Source organism: Drosophila suzukii, chromosome Y (genome assembly GCF_043229965.1).
Source record: "Drosophila suzukii chromosome Y, CBGP_Dsuzu_IsoJpt1.0, whole genome shotgun sequence".
Lineage (NCBI taxonomy): Eukaryota > Metazoa > Arthropoda > Insecta > Diptera > Drosophilidae > Drosophila > Drosophila suzukii.
In genome coordinates, this window is record NC_092085.1 from 1,382,523 (window position 1) to 1,407,272 (window position 24,750).

At 39.3% G+C, this 24,750-nt stretch overlaps 1 long non-coding RNA gene across 1 annotated transcript; it reads right to left on the bottom strand.

Annotated features, from left to right (window-relative positions):
• Positions 1–223: 223 nt before the first annotated feature.
• On the bottom strand, positions 224–1,634 carry LOC139353677 (uncharacterized). Its single transcript, XR_011604899.1, has 2 exons — positions 622–1,634; positions 224–563 (listed from the first exon to the last, which is right to left on the bottom strand). It is a non-coding gene; the product is annotated as an uncharacterized lncRNA (long non-coding RNA).
• Between the last annotated feature and the right edge of the window lie 23,116 nt (positions 1,635–24,750).

Below are 24,750 nucleotides of genomic sequence, written 5' to 3' on the forward strand. Positions count from 1 at the left end.
GTATGTTACTGGGGAGATTATATTTTCCTTTACCATAGCATTTAACTCTTGCTCCAATGACCCTAACAAACTTTGTGAGAACCTTTTTTTGTAATGGAGCACAGGCTGAGCACCTTCCTTCAAAATGATTGATTGTTTCTTTGGCAGCTTACCGAGTCCCCGAAATAATTGACTAAATTTTTCCACAAATTCCTCCCTGGTTTGAGGTAATCTACATATTGAATCAATATTTAAATGTTTAATGAGTTTTAATTCTACAGAGGACTTAAGACCTAATAGTGGTTCACATTTCGCATCAACAACTAAAAATTCAATACATTTTGCTGTTTCTGAATTCAGATCATAACAGTTTGCTTTAACTTTTCCAAAATTATTAACTTTAACATTATTATAGTCAAAAAGTAGAATGTTTTCTTTTTTAACTTCAAGTTTTAATTCTTTAACTAAATCACTTGGGATGCAGTTAACATCAGCGCCTGTGTCCACTTTAAACGTAATATTTTTTTCCATTTATTTTATATGTTTTCGTCCATCTTACTCTGTTTAGCCCGCACTCGCTTATTCTAAAATTACTTTCATTAATGTAAGCCTCTGATTTAAATACTCTTTCCTTACTTTTACCTGATTCTATCCAATTAATAACTGCTCCGGCTGTTTGCTTGCGATCCACATCTATCTGCTTGCTTTTGTAGTTGTTGTTATCCACTCGTTTGTTGCTGATGTTGTTGTTATCCACTCGTCTATTGCTGCTGTTGTAGTTGTTGTTATCCACTCGTTTCTTCTGCTGCTTGCAGTACTTGGAAAAATGTCCAATTTTTCCGCAATAGTAACATGCCATTTCCTTTGCAATTATAACAGCGACGGACAACTGCGTCAACGGACTTTTCATAATGGGGATTCCGTAGAAATTCATTGTTTTTTGCGGCCGCTTCAAAGGCTTTGCACTCAGTGATGATCTCCTCGAGTTTCTTGTTTTTTGATTCAAGGAGTTTAAGCTGCAGCCTTTTATCTTGAATGCCAATTATGAAGCGGTCTAGCAACATACGTTCTTCGTATGTTCGGCCACAGTCACATTTGTAGTCACATAACTGTACCTGCTTGCGGAGTTGCGTCTCAAACTCTATGAAAGGCTGTCCCTCAGTTTGAACAATGTTGTTGAATTTGTAGGATTCCATTGTGATGTTTCGGAACGGGATGCTGTAGTCATCGAATGCCTTTAGTACGTCCTCCAGTGTACGGCTGACGACCGCGGCAGAGGTAGACGGGTCTGAAGACGTCACCATGGTGCCGACCATGCCATGTGCGGTTCCATCGTTGGGAAACAATGTACTGTATATTTCCGTGACCTTTGATCCAGCCAACCATAGGAATGTGGCAATCTTTTTGGCTTCTGGCTCTGAGTCTTTGCCTGACGCCATCATGTACATGATAAACGACCTCTTCCATTTTGGCCACTCTAATGCCAGCATTGAGCAGTCGATTTCTTGTAGAACTCGCTCCATTTTGTTCCTTTTTAGTTTGCAATTGATATTTTCACTTCTGACACCATGTAATAATTGTTGATATGCAGATTATTAATGATTTTGTAAGACGTGTATTGAAGCGTGTCTTTATTGATGCCACTTTTTAAACGGAAGCGCGCTTGTCCAGTGTGACCGTCTCTAACGAACATACGTACATTCAATATGAGCTTATACATTATTGACACTTACTACCTAATTATGAGAATACTGCATTCTCACTATTATTACACACACAAGTGCAAACCATTATCTAATTGATTTTGGTATTACAAAATTTGCCCGAAATTCGATTCGAAATCATTTGAATTAACAATACACAAGCAAAACAAGGAAGAACGCTTTAGTCGAGTACCTCGACTATCAGATACCCGTTACTCAGATAACAAACTTTAAAATAATTTAGCCGGGCACTTTGTTCTCTCTCCCTTGCTCTCATTTGTCGGCTCTGCTTTTGTTTCAGCCAGCGCCAAGAATGAGAAAGCAACACATAAAATAGACAAAAAACATTTATATTTATGTATGCTTGCTAAACATACACAATTTTAAGGCACATTCTGTATTTCAAAATATTTGGTTGAATAGCTTTGTTTGAAAGAATTCTGTTTGCCCGGGTATTAGATTGCAATTTTTTACGTCCACACACATGCATAAATACATATGTATGTATGTATGTCGTTTTCTGGCTCTAGTGTCAAGGATTGTCCTAACTACTTTGGTTTGAGAGCATTGGACTGAAAACGGAAAAGTTTTTTTGGGACAATCTATAGGTATTTATTAAGCTAATTCATATTCTTTGAAAGAGATAAATAAAGATGTACAGATCTTTAAAGGTTTATGCCCGTCAATGGGACAAATGGATAAAGGGTTCATTATTCAATAGAATAAGTTAGCCGCGCACTTTGCTCTCTCTGAGCGCCGGCAGGGCTTTTTTCTTTGCCGCTAAGTTCGGCCGGCAACTATTTACATACACACACATACGCGCGTAAAATCATTTCGCATTGTCTGGCTCTGACGTCATAGCTTTTTTCTTTGGAGGTTTGTGGGCGTTAGAGTGGGCGTAGCAAAATTTTTTTTGGTCAATCGATAGGTATTGACAAGACTAATACATTTCAGTTAAAATTTTCTATCTAGCATCAAAACTGTTGGAGTTACATTTTAGGGCGGTTTGTGGGCGTTAGAGTGGGCGTGGCAGTCTACTGAAACAAACTTGCGCTGCGTAAGAAGCTCAGGAATCTGTACGCCAAATCTCAATAGCCTAGCTCTCATAGTTTCCGAGATCTCAGCGTTCATCCGGACAGACGGACATGGCTAGATCGACTCGGCTAGTGATCCTGATCAAGAATATATATACTTTATGGGGTCGGAAACGCTTCCTTCTGCCTGTTACATACTTTCCGACGAATGTAGTATACCCTTTTACTCTACGAGTAACGGGTATAACTATACATAAAGTGTATTTAATTTGGTTTGTAAGTTGGTGGGAAGTGTAGTATTGCGCCGAGCACATTATACATGCTGTGGGAGGACCACAGGACGAATACAAGAGACAACACGTGAAATCTGGATTCTGACGAAATAGTGTGACGCTTCCAGGAAATCACACACACACATAAATAAATTGTGTGTATTCTTATAGGTTATGGGCCCAGACCACGCCATAACTGCAGCTAAGTAAAAGTGTCATTTTATTATATATATTAAACAAAAAAATGGAGAAAACCAATAAACGAAATATAAGGCCATTTGATGGAGAAAAATATTCCATCTGGAAATTTCGTATAAGGGCATTGTTAAACGAAATAGATGTGTTGAAGGTTATAGACCAAGAAGAAGAAGAAGAAGAAGATTTGGTTGAATGGCAGAAAAAGGAGAAATGCGCAAAAAGCGTGATCATTGAGTACTCAAGTGACTCGTTTTTAGGTTTTGCTAAAAGTGAAGATACTGCAAGGCAGGTTTTCCAAAATTAAGATTCAATCTATGAGAGGAAGAGTTTGGCCTCACAGTTGTCTAAACGCAAGCAACTGCTATCCTTAAAACTTAAGAGCGATTCTCAGTTATTAAGCCATTTTAATTTGTTTCATTGCCGAATTGCTAGCATCAGGTGCTAAAGTTGAAGAAATGGACAAGGTTTCGCATTTACTACTAACACTGCCATCTTCGTATGACGGCGTTATAACGGCAATAGAAACTTTAGCAGAAAACAATTTAACCTTGGCCTTTGTAAAAAATCGCCTGTTGGATCACGAGATCAAGCTAAACAAGGAAGAACGCTATAGTCGAGTACCTCGACTATCAGATACCCGTTACTCAGATAACAAACTTTAAAATAAGTTAGCCGCGCACTTTGTTCTCTCTCCCTTGCTCTCATTTCTCGGCCCTGCTTTTGTTTCAGCCAGCGCCAAGAATGAGAAAGCAACACATAAAATAGACAAAAAACATTTATATTTATGTATGCTAGTGACGTATACGCAAATACCCTGGATACCAAACTCAACATACAACCTGTATATCCCGAGATACCCATTATTCCAATTGTCAATAACATAAGTCCAGAGCCTACTATCGCAGTTATTCAAATCAATCCGACATAAACATTTAACCCCTCAGACACAAATCTTTCCCACGCCTTCAATCGGCAGCACCAGAATTATAAACACTTCTCACGCCTTTATCGACGACGGTAGACATAAACAATAGTCAAACATTTAAACAAAGGGTCCAGCCTGAGAACCCATTCGTCAGCATAAAAGCTTTGGCCAATTCAAATTAATTGAACAAAAGATGCAGCCTAGAAACCGTTTCATCGGGCCACAGATTTGACCAATCAAAATTCTCAATCAAAGTCCACTTTCGCTGCTCGCGTCGCTGTCACCGCTAAAAGCCATAGTTATAAGAATAATGCATTTTGTAAAATCAGTTTAAGATTGGGGATCTAACTTGAAAGAACTTTACCAATAAAAACTCCGCTATATATTAAAATAAAAATCGCTTTTTTTTAATATATCCCGAAGCAAAAAACATAATTGGCGCAGTCGGTAGGATACAAGTAATATCCTCGCGAGTGACTACCTAAAAAGGACTTAAAAAATCACTTCGCGAAAATTAAAACATTATTTGTATCCGCAAAACGAACTTACCAACATTAGTTAAATCACGAATGAGGATTTCTAATGTCTAACCCAGCGATAATAAATCTAATTAATTTCGCCTAAAAAAAAAAAAAAGTCAAAACTTTTATTACATTAAGTAAATTTGATATTTCGTCTCCTCTTAAATTAAAACAAGCTGCCCAAGCTGTAGGAATCTTTGAAGATAAATCCATAAACAATCGTTCTTATATGTTCAAAAACTCTCAGGAAGATGATGAATTTCAGGATTTTAAAACATCAAAATCATACTCAAATACAAAACCCAACTATCATTCAGATAATAACCAAGGGGGTAGATTCCAAAATAACAATTATCAAAACAAATATAACAACAACCAGCAGAGACAGAATAGATTTGACTCTAATAGAAATTGGGGTAACAACAATAATTCTAATAATAATAATTCAGGAAATAATTATTATTCTAAAACTTTTCAAAACAATCAAGGACAGGGTAACCAAAGTACTCAGAGTACCAATGTTTCCCAAAAACGTCCCCGAGTTTCAGATTCAGATCAACAACGTAATTCTGAGCCAATGCACACATTTGAAAATTTTCAGACAACAGCCTCCGACGAAACACCACAGCCATAAAAATTAAAATTGATAATAAACCATGCCTCTGTCTTATCGATACAGGATCAAGCATAAATTTAATTAACGAAAACTTCTTTAACTACCCAATTAAAAACAAGGGAGAACGCTATAGTCGAGTACCTCGACTATCAGATACCCGTTACTCAGCTAAATAGAGATATGCAAGCAGCAAAGCGAGATTAAAATGCGCCACCTACCGGCGGTATACAGATTTAAGCGTTATGGGCGTTAGAGTGGGCGTGGCAAATTCATTGTTTTTTGCGGCCGCTTCAAAGGCTTTGCACTCAGTGATGATCTCTTCGAGTTTCTTGTTTTTTGATTCAAGGAGTTTAAGCTGCAGCCTTTTATCTTGAATGCCAATTATGAAGCGGTCTAGCACATACGTTCTTCGTATGTTCGGCCACAGTCACATTTGTAGTCACATAACTGTACCTGCTTGCGGAGTTGCGTCTCAAACTCTATGAAAGGCTGTCCCTCAGTTTGAACAATGTTGTTGAATTTGTAGGATTCCATTGTGATGTTTCGGAACGGGATGCTGTAGTCATCGAATGCCTTTAGTACGTCCTCCAGTGTACGGCTGACGACCGCGGCAGAGGTAGACGGGTCTGAAGACGTCACCATGGTGCCGACCATGCCATGTGCGGTTCCATCGTTGGGAAACAATGTACTGTATATTTCCGTGACCTTTGATCCAGCCAACCATAGGAATGTGGCAATCTTTTTGGCTTCTGGCTCTGAGTCTTTGCCTGACGCCATCATGTACATGATAAACGACCTCTTCCATTTTGGCCACTCTAATGCCAGCATTGAGCAGTCGATTTCTTGTAGAACTCGCTCCATTTTGTTCCTTTTTAGTTTGCAATTGATATTTTCACTTCTGACACCATGTAATAATTGTTGATATGCAGATTATTAATGATTTTGTAAGACGTGTATTGAAGCGTGTCTTTATTGATGCCACTTTTTAAACGGAAGCGCGCTTGTCCAGTGTGACCGTCTCTAACGAACATACGTACATTCAATATGAGCTTATACATTATTGACACTTACTACCTAATTATGAGAATACTGCATTCTCACTATTATTACACACACAAGTGCAAACCATTATCTAATTGATTTTGGTATTACAAAATTTGCCCGAAATTCGATTCGAAATCATTTGAATTAACAATACACAAGCAAAACAAGGAAGAACGCTTTAGTCGAGTACCTCGACTATCAGATACCCGTTACTCAGATAACAAACTTTAAAATAATTTAGCCGGGCACTTTGTTCTCTCTCCCTTGCTCTCATTTGTCGGCTCTGCTTTTGTTTCAGCCAGCGCCAAGAATGAGAAAGCAACACATAAAATAGACAAAAAACATTTATATTTATGTATGCTTGCTAAACATACACAATTTTAAGGCACATTCTGTATTTCAAAATATTTGGTTGAATAGCTTTGTTTGAAAGAATTCTGTTTGCCCGGGTATTAGATTGCAATTTTTTACGTCCACACACATGCATAAATACATATGTATGTATGTATGTCGTTTTCTGGCTCTAGTGTCAAGGATTGTCCTAACTACTTTGGTTTGAGAGCATTGGACTGAAAACGGAAAAGTTTTTTTGGGACAATCTATAGGTATTTATTAAGCTAATTCATATTCTTTGAAAGAGATAAATAAAGATGTACAGATCTTTAAAGGTTTATGCCCGTCAATGGGACAAATGGATAAAGGGTTCATTATTCAATAGAATAAGTTAGCCGCGCACTTTGCTCTCTCTGAGCGCCGGCAGGGCTTTTTTCTTTGCCGCTAAGTTCGGCCGGCAACTATTTACATACACACACATACGCGCGTAAAATCATTTCGCATTGTCTGGCTCTGACGTCATAGCTTTTTTCTTTGGAGGTTTGTGGGCGTTAGAGTGGGCGTAGCAAAATTTTTTTTGGTCAATCGATAGGTATTGACAAGACTAATACATTTCAGTTAAAATTTTCTATCTAGCATCAAAACTGTTGGAGTTACATTTTAGGGCGGTTTGTGGGCGTTAGAGTGGGCGTGGCAGTCTACTGAAACAAACTTGCGCTGCGTAAGAAGCTCAGGAATCTGTACGCCAAATCTCAATAGCCTAGCTCTCATAGTTTCCGAGATCTCAGCGTTCATCCGGACAGACGGACATGGCTAGATCGACTCGGCTAGTGATCCTGATCAAGAATATATATACTTTATGGGGTCGGAAACGCTTCCTTCTGCCTGTTACATACTTTCCGACGAATGTAGTATACCCTTTTACTCTACGAGTAACGGGTATAACTATACATAAAGTGTATTTAATTTGGTTTGTAAGTTGGTGGGAAGTGTAGTATTGCGCCGAGCACATTATACATGCTGTGGGAGGACCACAGGACGAATACAAGAGACAACACGTGAAATCTGGATTCTGACGAAATAGTGTGACGCTTCCAGGAAATCACACACACACATAAATAAATTGTGTGTATTCTTATAGGTTATGGGCCCAGACCACGCCATAACTGCAGCTAAGTAAAAGTGTCATTTTATTATATATATTAAACAAAAAAATGGAGAAAACCAATAAACGAAATATAAGGCCATTTGATGGAGAAAAATATTCCATCTGGAAATTTCGTATAAGGGCATTGTTAAACGAAATAGATGTGTTGAAGGTTATAGACCAAGAAGAAGAAGAAGAAGATTTGGTTGAATGGCAGAAAAAGGAGAAATGCGCAAAAAGCGTGATCATTGAGTACTCAAGTGACTCGTTTTTAGGTTTTGCTAAAAGTGAAGATACTGCAAGGCAGGTTTTCCAAAATTAAGATTCAATCTATGAGAGGAAGAGTTTGGCCTCACAGTTGTCTAAACGCAAGCAACTGCTATCCTTAAAACTTAAGAGCGATTCTCAGTTATTAAGCCATTTTAATTTGTTTGACGAACTCATTGCCGAATTGCTAGCATCAGGTGCTAAAGTTGAAGAAATGGACAAGGTTTCGCATTTACTACTAACACTGCCATCTTCGTATGACGGCGTTATAACGGCAATAGAAACTTTAGCAGAAAACAATTTAACCTTGGCCTTTGTAAAAAATCGCCTGTTGGATCACGAGATCAAGCTAAACAAGGAAGAACGCTATAGTCGAGTACCTCGACTATCAGATACCCGTTACTCAGATAACAAACTTTAAAATAAGTTAGCCGCGCACTTTGTTCTCTCTCCCTTGCTCTCATTTCTCGGCCCTGCTTTTGTTTCAGCCAGCGCCAAGAATGAGAAAGCAACACATAAAATAGACAAAAAACATTTATATTTATGTATGCTAGTGACGTATACGCAAATACCCTGGATACCAAACTCAACATACAACCTGTATATCCCGAGATACCCATTATTCCAATTGTCAATAACATAAGTCCAGAGCCTACTATCGCAGTTATTCAAATCAATCCGACATAAACATTTAACCCCTCAGACACAAATCTTTCCCACGCCTTCAATCGGCAGCACCAGAATTATAAACACTTCTCACGCCTTTATCGACGACGGTAGACATAAACAATAGTCAAACATTTAAACAAAGGGTCCAGCCTGAGAACCCATTCGTCAGCATAAAAGCTTTGGCCAATTCAAATTAATTGAACAAAAGATGCAGCCTAGAAACCGTTTCATCGGGCCACAGATTTGACCAATCAAAATTCTCAATCAAAGTCCACTTTCGCTGCTCGCGTCGCTGTCACCGCTAAAAGCCATAGTTATAAGAATAATGCATTTTGTAAAATCAGTTTAAGATTGGGGATCTAACTTGAAAGAACTTTACCAATAAAAACTCCGCTATATATTAAAATAAAAATCGCTTTTTTTTAATATATCCCGAAGCAAAAAACATAATTGGCGCAGTCGGTAGGATACAAGTAATATCCTCGCGAGTGACTACCTAAAAAGGACTTAAAAAATCACTTCGCGAAAATTAAAACATTATTTGTATCCGCAAAACGAACTTACCAACATTAGTTAAATCACGAATGAGGATTTCTAATGTCTAACCCAGCGATAATAAATCTAATTAATTTCGCCTAAAAAAAAAAAAGTCAAAACTTTTATTACATTAAGTAAATTTGATATTTCGTCTCCTCTTAAATTAAAACAAGCTGCCCAAGCTGTAGGAATCTTTGAAGATAAATCCATAAACAATCGTTCTTATATGTTCAAAAACTCTCAGGAAGATGATGAATTTCAGGATTTTAAAACATCAAAATCATACTCAAATACAAAACCCAACTATCATTCAGATAATAACCAAGGGGGTAGATTCCAAAATAACAATTATCAAAACAAATATAACAACAACCAGCAGAGACAGAATAGATTTGACTCTAATAGAAATTGGGGTAACAACAATAATTCTAATAATAATAATTCAGGAAATAATTATTATCCTAAAACTTTTCAAAACAATCAAGGACAGGGTAACCAAAGTACTCAGAGTACCAATGTTTCCCAAAAACGTCCCCGAGTTTCAGATTCAGATCAACAACGTAATTCTGAGCCAATGCACACATTTGAAAATTTTCAGACAACAGCCTCCGACGAAACACCACAGCCATAAAAATTAAAATTGATAATAAACCATGCCTCTGTCTTATCGATACAGGATCAAGCATAAATTTAATTAACGAAAACTTCTTTAACTACCCAATTAAAAACAAGGGAGAACGCTATAGTCGAGTACCTCGACTATCAGATACCCGTTACTCAGCTAAATAGAGATATGCAAGCAGCAAAGCGAGATTAAAATGCGCCACCTACCGGCGGTATACAGATTTAAGCGTTATGGGCGTTAGAGTGGGCGTGGCAAATTTTTTTTTGGATCAATCGATAGGTATTGACGAGACCAATACATTTCAGTTAAAAATTTTTATCTAGCATGAAAATTGTGGGCGTCACAGGGTTTTGCGGTTTGTGGGCGTTAAAGTGGGCGTGGCAAACTTTTTTTGGGTCAATCGATAGGTATTGATGAGAACATTACAATTCAGTTAAAATTTTCTATCTAGCATGAAAACTGTAGGAGCCACAGTTTTGGGCGATTTGTGGGCGTTAGAGTGGGCGTGGCAGTCTACTGAAACAAACTTGCGCTGCGTAGGAAGCTCAGGAATCTGCACGCCAAATCTCAATAGCCTAGCTCCCATAGTTTCCGAGATCTCAGCGTTCATCCGGACAGACGGACAGACGGACAGACGGACATGGCTTGATCGACTCGGCTAGTGATTCTGATCAAGAATATATATACTTTATGGGGTCGGAAACGCTTCCTTCTGCCTGTTACATACTTTCCGACGAATCTAGTATACCCTTTTACTCTACGAGTAACGGGTGTAATAATTTTACTAAAATTGAAACAATTGGTGAATGTGTAACTTTGAATAAATATATTCAGTTTAGTATTCCAAATTTATTTTCATCTAAGCAAACATTTTTTATAAAAAACTTTTCAAAACATTATGACATTCTTATAGGAAGACAAATTCTGAAAGAATCGTCAGCAAAAATTGATTTTATGAAAAACACCATTGAATTACATAATTATGAATTCCCTATGGTAAATACAACGGAAAAATGTAATCAAACTGCTTCAAATGTAGTAGATGATGAAGAATATAATTATGCCTTACAAACGGACTTATCTGACAATAATATTAGAGACGATCACTTAAATAATGAAGAAAAAACTGAACTTCATTATTTAATGTCAAAATATTTTGATATTCAGTATCATGAAGGTGAAAATTTGACTTTCACGAACGAAATCAAACACGTTATAAAAACAAAACATGAAGAACCGATTTATAGGAGACCATATAGTTGTCCTTACATTTACGATACAGAAGTAGAAAAACAAATTGAAGAAATGATAAGACAAGGTATTATCAGAAAATCCAAATCTCCTTATTGCAGTCCAATTGTAATGGTACCCAAGAAAAGGGATGCATCGGGCATACCCAAATTTCGTATGGCTATTGATTACAGAGGACTGAATGAAATAACTATCAATGATAAATTCCCTATTCCGAACATGGACGAAATATTAGACAAGTTAGGGAAATGTCAATACTTTACAACATTAGATCTTGCTAAAGGGTTCCATCAAATTGAAATGGACCCGGACTCTATTCAAAAAACTGCATTCTCCACTAAGAAGGGTCACTTTGAATATACTAGAATGCCCTTCGGCCTTAAAAATGCACCCGCCACATTTCAGCGTTGTATGAATAATATATTACACGACATAATAGGTACCCATTGTCTAGTATATTTAGACGACATTGTTATATTTTCAACCTCTTTACAAGAGCATATTCAATCTTTAAACAAAGTATTCGAACGTCTTCGCAGATCGAATCTCAAACTACAATTAGATAAATGTGAGTTTATGAAACGAGAAACTGAATTTTTAGGTCACATAATTTCAACTGAAGGAATCAGAGCAAATCCAAATAAAATTCAAGATATTCAAGATTTTAAAATTCCAAACTCTCCAAACAAATAAAATCATTTTTAGGCCTTTGTGGTTTTTATCGTAAATTTATAAAAGATTTCGCAAAAATTGCCAAACCAATGACTCTCTGCTTAAAGAAAGGAGCAAAAATAAATATAAACGATCCTAGTTACAATGAAGCGTTTGAAAAATTAAAAACTTTAATAAGTAACGATCCAATTCTCATATATCCAGATTTTGAAAAGAAGTTTGATCTAACTACAGATGCAAGCAATTATGCATTAGGTGCTGTACTATCCCAAGAAGGGAAACCCATTTGTTTTGCCAGTAGAACTTTAAATGAACATGAGTTAAATTATGCAGCTATTGAAAAAGAATTATTAGCTATCGTATGGGCGACTAAGTATTTCCGCCCCTATCTCTTTGGAAGAAGTTTTAAAATATGTTCTGACCATAAACCACTTGTTTGGTTACACAATATAAAGGAACCTAATATGAAATTACAACGTTGGAAAATAAAGCTTAGAGAGTTTGATTATGAAATAAAGTACATTAAAGGGAAAGAGAATCATGTAGCAGATGCTCTATCCAGGATTACAAAAAAGGAATCAAAAGATAACAAAATTGAAGAAGTATTTCAAAATGAAGACGATGTAGATACTACTGCAGCAACAGTGCATAGTGCACAAGAAGATAATGGCGATTGCATACAAATTACCGAACGACCAGTTAACGTTTTTAATCACCAACTTATATTTGAAAAGGGAAATCAAGACACAAACGAACTTACTCACTACTTTAACAAAACTATTAGTAAAATTATTTACAGTAACATGACTGAGACTTTGGCAAAAGACATAATTATAAAATTTATATGTGGACACAATTTTGTTATGTACATTAATAATGACGAACATTTTGCAATTTTTCAACGAGCCTATATGAAATTAATTAAACCAAATACTGGTACGAAATTAATGAAAACTTCAGTAGCACTTCCCAACTTGCCCACATATGCAGACTTTCATGAAAAAATATTAGAAATACATGAGAAAACAATACACCAAGGAATTAAAAAGACTTATGACACTTTTAAAATGAAATACTACTTCCCAGACGCACAAAAACTTATTCAAAACATTATTAATAAATGTGAAATTTGTAATTTATGCAAAGCGGAGCACAGAAAAGTTGCTCTTCCGTTTGAAAAAACTCCAGAAACCAAAAATATTCGCGATAAATATGTTATAGACTATTACTTTATTGACCAACGTAAATTTTTAACATGCATCGACATTCATTCAAAATTCATTTCTGTTATTGAAACAAAAACCACAGATTGGATTGAAAGTAAAAAAGCTCTTCTTAAAATCTTTAATATGATAGGTAAACCGAAAACAATTAAAATGGATCAAGATCCTGGCCTAGTATCTAAATCATTACAAAATTGGTTACAAAAAGAAAATATTAACATTGAAATTACAACTAGCAAGAATGGTATAGCCGATATAGAAAGGGTACATAAAACAATCAATGAAAAACTTAGAATTATTAATACACTTACGGACGCTGAAGATAAGTTAATGAACATAGAAAAGGCAACATATGTTTATAATCATGAAATAACCCACGATGCCACAGGTAAAACTCCTGCTGAAATATTTATTTATGGAATAAAGCCAAGCAAAAATATGCAAAAACAAAAGGAACATAAGATAGATAAACTTAATAAAGACCGCGAGGAACATGAAGTAGATCTGGAATACACTAAAGTTGAAAAAGAAATGAAACGTAAAGCTAAATTAGTAAACCCATTCAAAAAGACAGGAGCGTTAGAACCAAAAGACGAAAAGCACTGGCAAGAAACTAATAGGGGTCATAAAGTAGTAAAACACATAAGTAAATTTAAAAAATCTCTCTCCTCATTCCAGGGAAACTGACAGTACTGATTCTGATAATGAAAATGATCATGATAGTGACATGGACGAAAATACCATTGACAACAGCTCAACAAATTAGCATTACACCCATTACTTCGAACAACGGTTATTTACTTCTGAACACAGGGACTATAAAAATACCTCTAAAGTATGAACATCATATGATTAAAATAAATCAAACTAAAATATTTGAAACATATCAGGAATTTATAAATTATAAACCGGATTATGTACCGGACATTGCATTTACATTGAAACAATTAAAACATGAAATCAAAGGAATTACTTCATCATCGAGACAAAAACGGGGATTAATTAACTTTTTAGGGACAGCTCACAAGTATCTATTTGGAACATTAACTGAAGATGTTAAAAAAGAGTTGGAAGATAAACTACAAAACTTACAAGAAATGTTAATTGAAAACAAAGAATTTAAAGAAATAATTCAAATAATAAATGAACAATCAAAAGATATAAGCAAACTCGTAAAAGATAAACAAGAAGAAAAAGCTTTGCACATTTTTAGATATTCCTTAAATATGTTCCTAGAATACATTGAAGATTTACAAATGAGTTTACAAATAACAAGAGTTGGAATATTTAATCCTAAAATACTAAAACATGAAGAGTTGGAGAACATAAACGAAGAAAAATTACTCTCAATCAAAACTTCAGCTTGGTTAAGCAGTCAAACTAAAGACACTTTTATTCTAGCCCATATACCCACTTCTTTTAAAGAAACACAAAAATATAGAATTATTAAATATCCAGATAATATGGGCCGACAAATTGATATAAATGATAATTATGAATATTTTGTAAATGACGAAAAGAAAGTATTTTACTTGAAAAATTCACCAAATTCATTAGCAAATATTTTAGACCAAAAATTTATTATCACTGATCAATGTATCTCTCAAATCCTTACTAATCAATTTGCGAAATGTCAACACACTTTTGTATCAGAAAATGAATCTTTAAAATATATTGAGCCTAACATCATTATTACTTATAATTTAAAAGAGACACAAATTAATCAAGATTGCGAAATATTCAACAAAACAATTCAGGGTAACAATATAATACAATTAAGTCAATGTACTTTAGAAATAAGAGATATTAAAATTACAACATCAAAGAACATAAAAGAATATAAAATTATATTATCCAGCACTAATATTACTTTATATGAACCAATACGATTGTTAAAACTTAAAAACTCTATTACCTATCAACAAAAACAAGAATCAATTTATAAGTGGATTGTTTTTACAATATTAATAATTATACTTTTAAGTATTACTACTTATATCATATTTACCTATAGGCGCCTAGCCAACAAAAAAGAAATTTTGTTTAAATTCAACAAGGATGTTGAATCTTCTAAAGGAGGGGCGAGTGACGTATACGCAAATACCCTGGATACCAAACCCAACATACAACCTGTATATCCCGATATACCCATTAATCCAATTTTCAATAACATAAGTCCAGAGCCTACTATCGCAGTTATTCAAATCAATCCGACATAAACATTTAACCCCTCAGACAGAAGTCTTTCCCACGCCTTCAATCGGCAGCACCAGAATTATAAACACTTCTCACGCCTTTATCGACGACGGTAGACATAAACAATATTCAAACATTTAAACAAAGGGTCCAGCCTGAGAACCCATTCGTCAGCATAAAAGCTTTGGCCAATCCAAATTAATTAAACAAAAGATGCAGCCTAGAAACCGTTTCATCGGGCCACAGATTTGACCAATCAAAATTCTCAATCAAAGTCCACTTTCCCTGCTCGCGTCGCTGTCACCGCTAAAAGCCATAGTTATAAGAATAATGCATTTTGTAAAATCAGTTTAAGATTGGGGATCTAACTTGAAAGAACTTTACCAATAAAAACTCCGCTGTATATTAAAATAAAAATCGCTTTTTTTTAATATATCCCGAAGCAAAAAACATAATTTGTATGTATGTCGTTTTCTGGCTCTAGTGTCAAGGCTTGTCCTAACTACTTTGGCTTGAGAGCATTGGACTGAAAACGGAAATGTTTTTTTGGGACAATCTATAGGTATTTGTTAAGCTAATTCATATTCTTTGAAAGAGATAAATAAAGATGTACAGATCTTTAAAGGTTTTTGCCCGTCAATGGGACAAATAGATAAAGGGTTCATTATTCAATAGAATAAGTTAGCCGCGCACTTTGCTCTCTCTGAGCGCCGGCAGGGCTTTTTTCTTTGCCGCTAAGTTCGGCCGGCAACTATTTACATACACACACATACACGCGTAAAAACATTTCGCATTGTCTGGCTCTGACGTCATAGCTTTTTTCTTTGAAGGTTTGTGGGCGTTAGAGTGGGCGTAGCAAAATTTTTTGTCAATCGATAGGTACTGACAAGACTAATACATTTCAGTTAAAATTTTCTATCTACCATCAAAACTGTAGGAGCCACAGTTTTGGGCGGGTTGTGGGCGTTAGAGTGGGCGTGGCAGTCTACTGAAACAAACTTGCGCTGCGTAAGAAGCTCAGGAATCTGCACGCCAAATCTCAATAGCCTAGCTCTCATAGTTTCCGAGATCTCAGCGTTCATCCGGACAGACGGACAGACGGACAGACGGACATGGCTAGATCGACTCGGCTAGTGATCCTGATCAAGAATATATATACTTTATGGGGTCGGAAACGCTTCCTTCTGCCTGTTACATACTTTCCGACGAATCTAGTATACCTTTTACTCTACGAGTAACTGGTATAATTAGAGAACTGTATTTTGCTTAGATCTATGAGTTAACAGCTCTAGTCATCTCTTTCATTTTTATTATGAAGAAATCTATAGTAATTTAGTATTCGGTACTTATTCCATTGTCCATATTTTTTATGTCAACCTTTTTATACCCGTTAGCTATTCAACCAAATATTTTGAAATACAGAATGTGCCTTAAAATTGTGTATGTTTAGCAAGCATACATAAATATAAATGTTTTTTGTCTATTTTATGTGTTGCTTTCTCATTCTTGGCGCTGGCTGAAACAAAACCAGAGCCGAGAAATGAGAGCAAGGGAGAGAGAACAAAGTGCGCGGCTAACTTATTTTAAAGTTTGTTATCTGAGTAACGGGTATCTGATAGTCGAGGTACTCGACTATAGCGTTCTTCCTTGTTTTAGGTATGTTTATTTTTGAACTGATTTTAGCTCAGTGCAGCTACAGCTTTTCTTCATCCTGCAGTTGATGATGGGGATGATGGGGACGATGGATTCGATGGTGGGCATGGGCATGGGCATTGACTAATTGATGCCGATGACATCGAAGGGGTTCTGGTGATGGGAAGGGGAAGGGCAGTGATACGGGCAACTTAAACTGGAGCTGCGATTGGTGACATTTTGATTGATGGCCAAATAATTTTAATTGGCTTTGGTTTTCGGTCTGACCACGCGATTGATTGAGCCCTTGATTGATTTGTCGAGTGTTTGATTCATTAATTGAATTGGTTATTTGATTGCGAGTACAATTGGCCAGCGTTTGAAATTGATGGCGACACGGAGTTATGATATGATTGATATGAGGCGGGAAAACGTATTATTTCTAAAAATAATAAATGAATGTTGAATGAATCAATTTTATACAACAGCAGGATGCCTCAAAATGGATATTACGGGGACCCATCCACAAAAACAGCGAGTCACTTCGAGAGTAAATACATAAATAACCTAACATTTTTATACAAAATTGGAACTAAAACTATTCCCCACACACTGGGCTGAACACTCTTGGTTACTGTCCACCCTAATCTCTCGGTGGGAGGATATCATCCGTTTAATGGGCTCAAGGTGGCTCCCGGGTGATTGATTGATGACGAAGACGCCGTGGTGAGGGCCAAGGTCCGAATCGCATATTCTATATTGCATATGGCCAGGCCCGCAGGTGGGCCACCGCTGCGTTATCCTCCGTGGCAGACGGACGATGATGAATCCATGATTTATTCGCATTCCCCAAAAGCCTCCAGACCAACTGGCCACGCAGCCATTAGCATTTCTCTCGCAGTACCTCCCTTTCGACCTTTCCATTTCCCATTTTCCACTGCTAATTGCCTAATGACTGACTGCAGCCAGGAAAATGCACTGACATCGGACAGAAACAGAAACCGGATAGTGCACTCGGACTTCAAGTCGGCCCAGGCAAGCGACTCACTTGGAGAATATTTGCAGTCGTACGAAGCTAGCCTTACATTCCACATTTTACTTCTGGTCTGCGGAAAAAGGTTAATTTATTTTTAGGATAAATACACTTCTGATGGAAATAAATGAAAACCCTTCTTATAATAATTTAAATCCAAAGTGTATGTTTTTTAATATGAAAACCTCAATGTACCGCACTTTTAAACTTATTGCAAGGTTAAATTGAAAAATATGATTAACATGTTGTACTTGTCCTTTTTTGGACACTTTTTTCACAGTGTACATTGAACAGCGAACAGGGTAAAGCAGTGTCATCGGCAGTAGCGCCTTTTCATGGGAGAAAAATTGGGAAAGGCAGCAGCAATCCATTTAAACAAAGCCGATGCTCGCTTTAATCACAAACAAATGCGTCCGGCGCAAGGCAGTAAAAATAAAAGCGGAAAACCCCCAACCAACCCACCCAAAAAAGAAAAAACACTGTGGAAACGGCAACAGAAACAACAGCAGCCAGCGGCGAGAACATTGCAGGGATCCCGATCCCCCTATTCCCGTCCCGAAAACCCCCTTAAATTTCCCCAAAAGCACGGCAACCCACAACTCTGGACAATGACAAAATGTTACACACTTTACCCGCTATTAATTATCGAAAAATAGCCAAAAAACGTATTCGAACAAAGAGCGCAGTGTTGGAAAGCAAATTTTGAAGCACCCTCGCCCGTGCGATTTTGTAGTGCAAATTATTTGGCATTGTAAAAAAGAGTGGTGAAAAGAAGTATCCTACATTGTAAATCACCAAAAAAGGGTGTGTTCAGTCCCACGGTACTTGGTTCGTATGCACAGCTGATCGCCCTGCCAACTGAAGACGAAGGTCAGGAGATCTGGCAACCCGACGAACGAAGGAGAAGGGCAGTAAGAACTACAAGCTTCAGCGACCGGAACAACATTGTCTTCTTTTTATTTTGCTGTCCATTGCGACCCATTATTTTGTTAAAGTTAATTAATGAAGAAGAGTGAAGTGTACACATTATAAGCTAAAGAATTAAAGGCTAAACTGTTATATTTGAACTTCAGTCGTTTAATCACTCCCAAGAGCCCCTCTTACAATGACAGCCGTACAGTGCTTTTTTTGCACGGCGTCACAAATGAACATGGTGGCCCATGAGGGAACTCTTGCTTGAAGTTTAAAAATCTCAGTTTGATCTTTCAATTGTGGGTTATAATGCATAACACCCAGCACTCCATCTAACACAAATTGCGATCGTCTCCGTTTGTGCCCCCAACAAGTGCTCTCACACCGATAGAGCACAGTCACCAATACCAACACACCCGGTCGCCTGACAGCCCTTCTACACACACACACACGGGTGCTGCAAGAAGGCCCGTTATAATTTCGCAACCAAGGAAAATCAAAGCGGAATCGAAAAACAGTACAGCCTGCGCTCACGCTATATTCAAAGTTACGTAACATCAGGCATAAGTAAAAAAAGGGAAAGATCACGTGAGTACGGGTGCTTTTTTATTTATCAAGCAGAGCTAGCTAGGTTCAAAATAAATTGGTAAAAATTCTCATAATATGTCTGACCACGAAGCTGATGATCCGGCCTTAGCAGGTTTTATTACACTTCAAAAGGAGCGTCTCCAAAGTCTAACACGTCTGCAGCAGAACTATAAGAAGGATGCCGCGTCTCGAAAAACCCAAAGTTATTATATGAAGCGCCTGCAGCAGATCGAGAGTTTAAACGCGGCTTTTGAGACCACCCATCAAGTAATCATCTGCACCGAGGGATATGTCGAAACGGACTATCACGCCAAGAAGATCGCCGTCAGTTTCGAGGATCTTTACATGGAAACCTATTGCCTTGTAGCTGAAGGCCAACGAATAAAGTTCCCAGTGACGCCGTCCTCAGCCTCGGCACCCACCGCCGTGTCGACGGTTGCCGACGCACGTGTCCACATGCCACAACTGCCAGTGCCCAAGTTTAGCGGAAACTGTGTGGACTGGCCTGAATATTATGACGCCTTCACTCGGTTAATTCATCAAAATGAGCGGCTGGACAATATTCAACGGTTTCATTTCCTCAAGGAATCTCTGCCAGCTGGTCGAGATTGCGATATTCGTCAAATTCCTTTGACGGCCGCTAACTATACGGTAGCATGGGACACACTAATTCAGCGCTATAACAATCCACGCGTGGTCTTCTCCAATCACATGAACATGTTGTACCAGTTGCCAAGCCTAAGCAAGGAGAAGCCCGATGATATACGATCTATGATCAGTGCAGTCAACGTCTGCGCAGCCGCCTGTAACACCATCAACGCGTCGTTGCAGAACGGGGATCACTGGCTCGCCCATTATTTGACTGCAAAATTACCGAAAGAGACGCACTCCGCCTGGGAACATCATCTCGGCAGTCAAACCCACATTCCCTCGTACAAGGATCTCGAACAGTTTCTCAACAACCGGTTAATCACCCTGGACGCCATTGAAAATAGAAACTGTTCGGGCACCAACAAATCTGGATCACCACTGGATCATCACCCCACAAAACGTATCTCGGTTCATAACACCCACGCGCAACCAAGCCCCCCTGTGCTTCGTTGCCCACACTGCAATGGTAATCATATCCTTCGTCGATGTCAGCAATTCCTTAGCTTGGATTGCTACCAACGTAAGGAGGTCGTGAGTAAGTCAAATCTATGCCTCAACTGCCTGAGCAAATCGCACATGCTGGCCCGCTGTTCAAGTGTAAAGAATTGCTACGACTGTGGACAACGCCACCATTCTTTACTTCATCCGGCCGCGGCGCCAAGCATCACTCAAGCACCCCAACCTTACTCGCCGACCGTATCATCCAGTCAACCACATACCGCTTCGATTATGAACAACGACACTTCACCAGTTAGCCCCCTTGCTAATCCAAACCTCCAATGTTATTCTTCCACAGCCTCCCATTCAACGCGACAGAATATCTTGCTAGCTACCGCACGGATTATTGTCTGCCACCCCCAGAGCGGCGCTCAAGCAACAATAACTGCCCTCATCGATCAGGGGTCGGAAGCTACAATAATCTCAGAGCATACCGTCCAAGCTCTCCAGCTTCCACGATGCAGAATCCGCGCTTCGATCGACGGCGTCGGCCAAACTACTGGTCAACGGTGCAACTTTACGGCAAGCTGCTGCATCCGAACGTCGCTAAACACAACGTTCAATCTAGATGTCGACTCTGCGTACGTTATGAACTCGCTGACCTCACATCTACCAAACCAATCGTTTTCGCCTCAAAACTGGAAACACATCAACGGACTCCAGCTCTCGGATCCTTTATACTATCGCTCGAAACGCATAGATCTCATCATCGGAGCCGACCTCATGGCGGGTCTTATCCTTCCGGGAACCCGAATCGGAAATCCATACGAACCTATTGCACAAAATTCTCACTTAGGTTGGATGATACTCGGCAAGTTCCAGGAATCAATCCACACACTTAATATTCGCTGTCATCAAACCACGCTAGACACGAAATCGCTTTTGAAGAATTTTTGCGAAATAGAATCTGTCCCAAGCCGATCACTTCAATCTGACGAAGAGCGGTGGTGTGAGTCCTTCTTTAAGGAAACGCACACACGTCAACCAAACGGTAGTTTTATGGTAAGACTACCTTTCAAATGGCATTTCGATTCCACAATGGCCCTAGGGAAATCGCATCAAGTCGCTTTAAACAGGTTTCTTCAATTAGAGCGGCGTTATGAACGGGATCCAGAAAAATGGATTCGCTACAAGGAGGGAATCGAAGAATATTTTGAATTGGGACAAATCACACCAGCAGTCACTAGTGAGAGATCAACCGTCAGTACCTCCAAAAAATTCTGTCGGGTTGAATCCTGCGTTCTTCCTCATCACGCTGTCTATAAAGAAGACAGTCTCACCACCAAACAGCGCATTGTATTCGACGCGTCGGCAAAGACCTCAAACGGTCGATCTCTAAACGATGTATTGTCCGTAGGACCCACTCTGCAAAATGATCTCCCTGCAGTGTTACTGAATTGGAGACAGTACCGACATGTTTTCACCGCCGACATCCAGCGCATGTATCGCTGCATCGACGTACATCCGGACGACACGCAATACCAGCGGATTTTATGGCGGGCGGCGGATGGAAACATCAAGGAATATTGCCTGTCAACTGTAACTTTCGGTACCGCTTCTGCACCATTCACCGCCATTAGAGTCGTTCGTCAACTTGCAGAGGATGAACGCGAAAATTATCCACTGGCGGAAGAGGTCTTAAAGCACGAAATCTACGTCGACTATATTCTTTCTGGTGATCACACTATCTCAGCAGCACAAAACAAGAGTTTACAAATCCAGAACGCTCTAAAATCCGCAAATATGGAATTGAGAAAATGGTCTAGTAACGACATAGCGCTTCTAGACAGCATTCCTTTATCAAACCGATGCAATCAAACGTCACGAAGCTGGGACAACTCTGATACAGTCAAAACCTTAGGAATGCATTGGTTACCTAACCAAGACTGTTTCACCTACAAATTGCAACCGAGCATTCCCACGGGTTCAACCAAAAGAGAAATTCTTTCGAGCATTGCCAGACTTTTCGATCCCTTAGGACTAATAGCCCCTATTCTCATTTCAGCAAAATTAATTCTAAAGGAAGTCACAATGGCACACCTCCATTCCGAGAACGATCGCAAGCACTTAGGGTGGGACGACCCAGTACCCAGTTCCATCGCTAACAAATGGAAAAGGTTCCGTGTCAATCTGGAGGACATCAGCAAAATCCGAATACCTCGCAGCGTACGGTATATGCCAGACTTTAGCCATGATATCCAGTTGCACGCTTTCTGCGACGGGTCCACTCACGCCTACGCAGCGGCGGTTTACATGCGTATACCCCAACCGGATTCATCGTTTTATACCACTCTCATCACTGCAAAATCCAAAATCTCTCCAACGAAACCCATCACGATCCCGAGGACCGAGTTATGCGGCGCTGTGCTGGCAACCAAACTAACTAAATGGGTAGTAGCAAACAATCGTTGGAAAAACGCTAAAATCTCCGTTACATACTGGACGGACGCCACTATCGTTCTCCACTGGATCAAAGGAGATGTTACTAGATGGAAAACGTTCGTTGCCAATCGCGTTGCCTACATTCTGGACCACAGCGATTCAAACCAATGGAGACAGCGCCACGAGAGGACTATCCCCATCAGAAATCTCCATCTTTGATCTCTGGTGGCACGGACCATCATGGTTGAGGCAACACTCCAGTGAGTGGCCGGACACAGAGGTACCGAACATAAAGTTTGATGAGCAGTCCCTAGAAGCAAAATCTTTGCAAATTCGTTTGCACACCACCCAAGTAGACATTAGTCTCATTGAGCGGTTTTCAACTTACACCAAACTCGTTCGAGTCATAGCATACATACTGCGCTTTTGTCACAACGCTCAATCGAAGAAAACCAGATCTTACAGTCAGCTGTCGCCAGAGGAACTGGACAATGCACTTCGCTGCGTCGTGAAAATAGTACAAGCAGAAACCTTTCAGTCCGACATGCACGCGATCCTCGCAGAAAATCCTCTGCCTCCGAAGAGCACCCTAAGAAATCTCACTCCCTTTCTTGACGACGGCATCTTACGCGTTCGCGGTCGTCTCAAACATTCCAACCTTTCTTTCGATCGCAAACATCCAATCATCTTACCGCAGCGTCATTTCCTTACAGAGCTGGTAATTCAGAACTCCCATCAAGCTACCCTGCACGGCGGCGCCCATCTTACTTTAGCCAACACGAGGTACAAGTTCTGGATTCCAAATGGAAGACAAGCCGTCCGAACAATCATTCGAAAATGCATCACGTGCTTCCGCGCGTCACCTAGCATCGGAAGTCAATTGATGGGCGACCTGCCGGTGCACAGAGTCAACCCACCAAACCGCCCATTCGTTGCGACCGGCGTCGATTATACCGGGGCAATCGAAATCCAGGCAGCACGGCTTCGTGGGACAAGTACTTACAAAGGATACATTGCTATTTTCGTCTGCTTGGCTACGAAGGCAGTTCACCTAGAAGCGGTTACCGGACTCTCGTCGGAACACTTCCTACTAGCATTTTCTCGTTTTACTGGTCGCCGAGGACCAGTTCAACATATGTATAGCGACAACGGAACAAATTTCGTTGGCGCCAATAAGTTATTAGCAAGCGCACAACAGGCGGATCGCGACCACGCTACGTGCCCTACATGGCATTTCACTCCGCCATACTCTCCCAATTTCGGAGGCCTTTGGGAGGCTGGGGTCAAGTCCGTCAAGCATCACCTGAAGAGGACTGTCGGAAGTCACAAGCAGACTTATGAGGAACTCGCAACGGTGCTCATCCGGATTGAAGCTTGCCTAAACTCTCGGCCACTTTGTCCGCTAACAGCTGATCCAGACGACTTAGAAGCTCTCACGCCGGCACATTTTCTCATTGGTGACACCCTGCTCGCACCTGCCCATTGTCGCCCTCAAAACTCGTCGTTCCGTGAGCAATTTCTGTCTCATCAAAATTTGATCCGTCAGTTTTGGACGCAATGGAGCCGAGATTGGCTGTCCCATCTTCAAACTCGCCCAAAATGGTGCCAGGAAAAGGAGAATTTTAAAATCAACGAATTAGTACTCATGAAGGACGATCAACTGCCTCCATCGCAATGGTCGCTCGGTAGAATTACCAGTCTCCATCCTGGAGAGGATTCACTCGTTCGAGTTGTAACACTGAAAACAAAATCAGGCAGTCAAAAACGCTCCATCTCCAAGCTTTGTCGCCTGCCGATCTCATGCTAATATGAACCAGCTATTGCTCCCTTGATAATCAATTG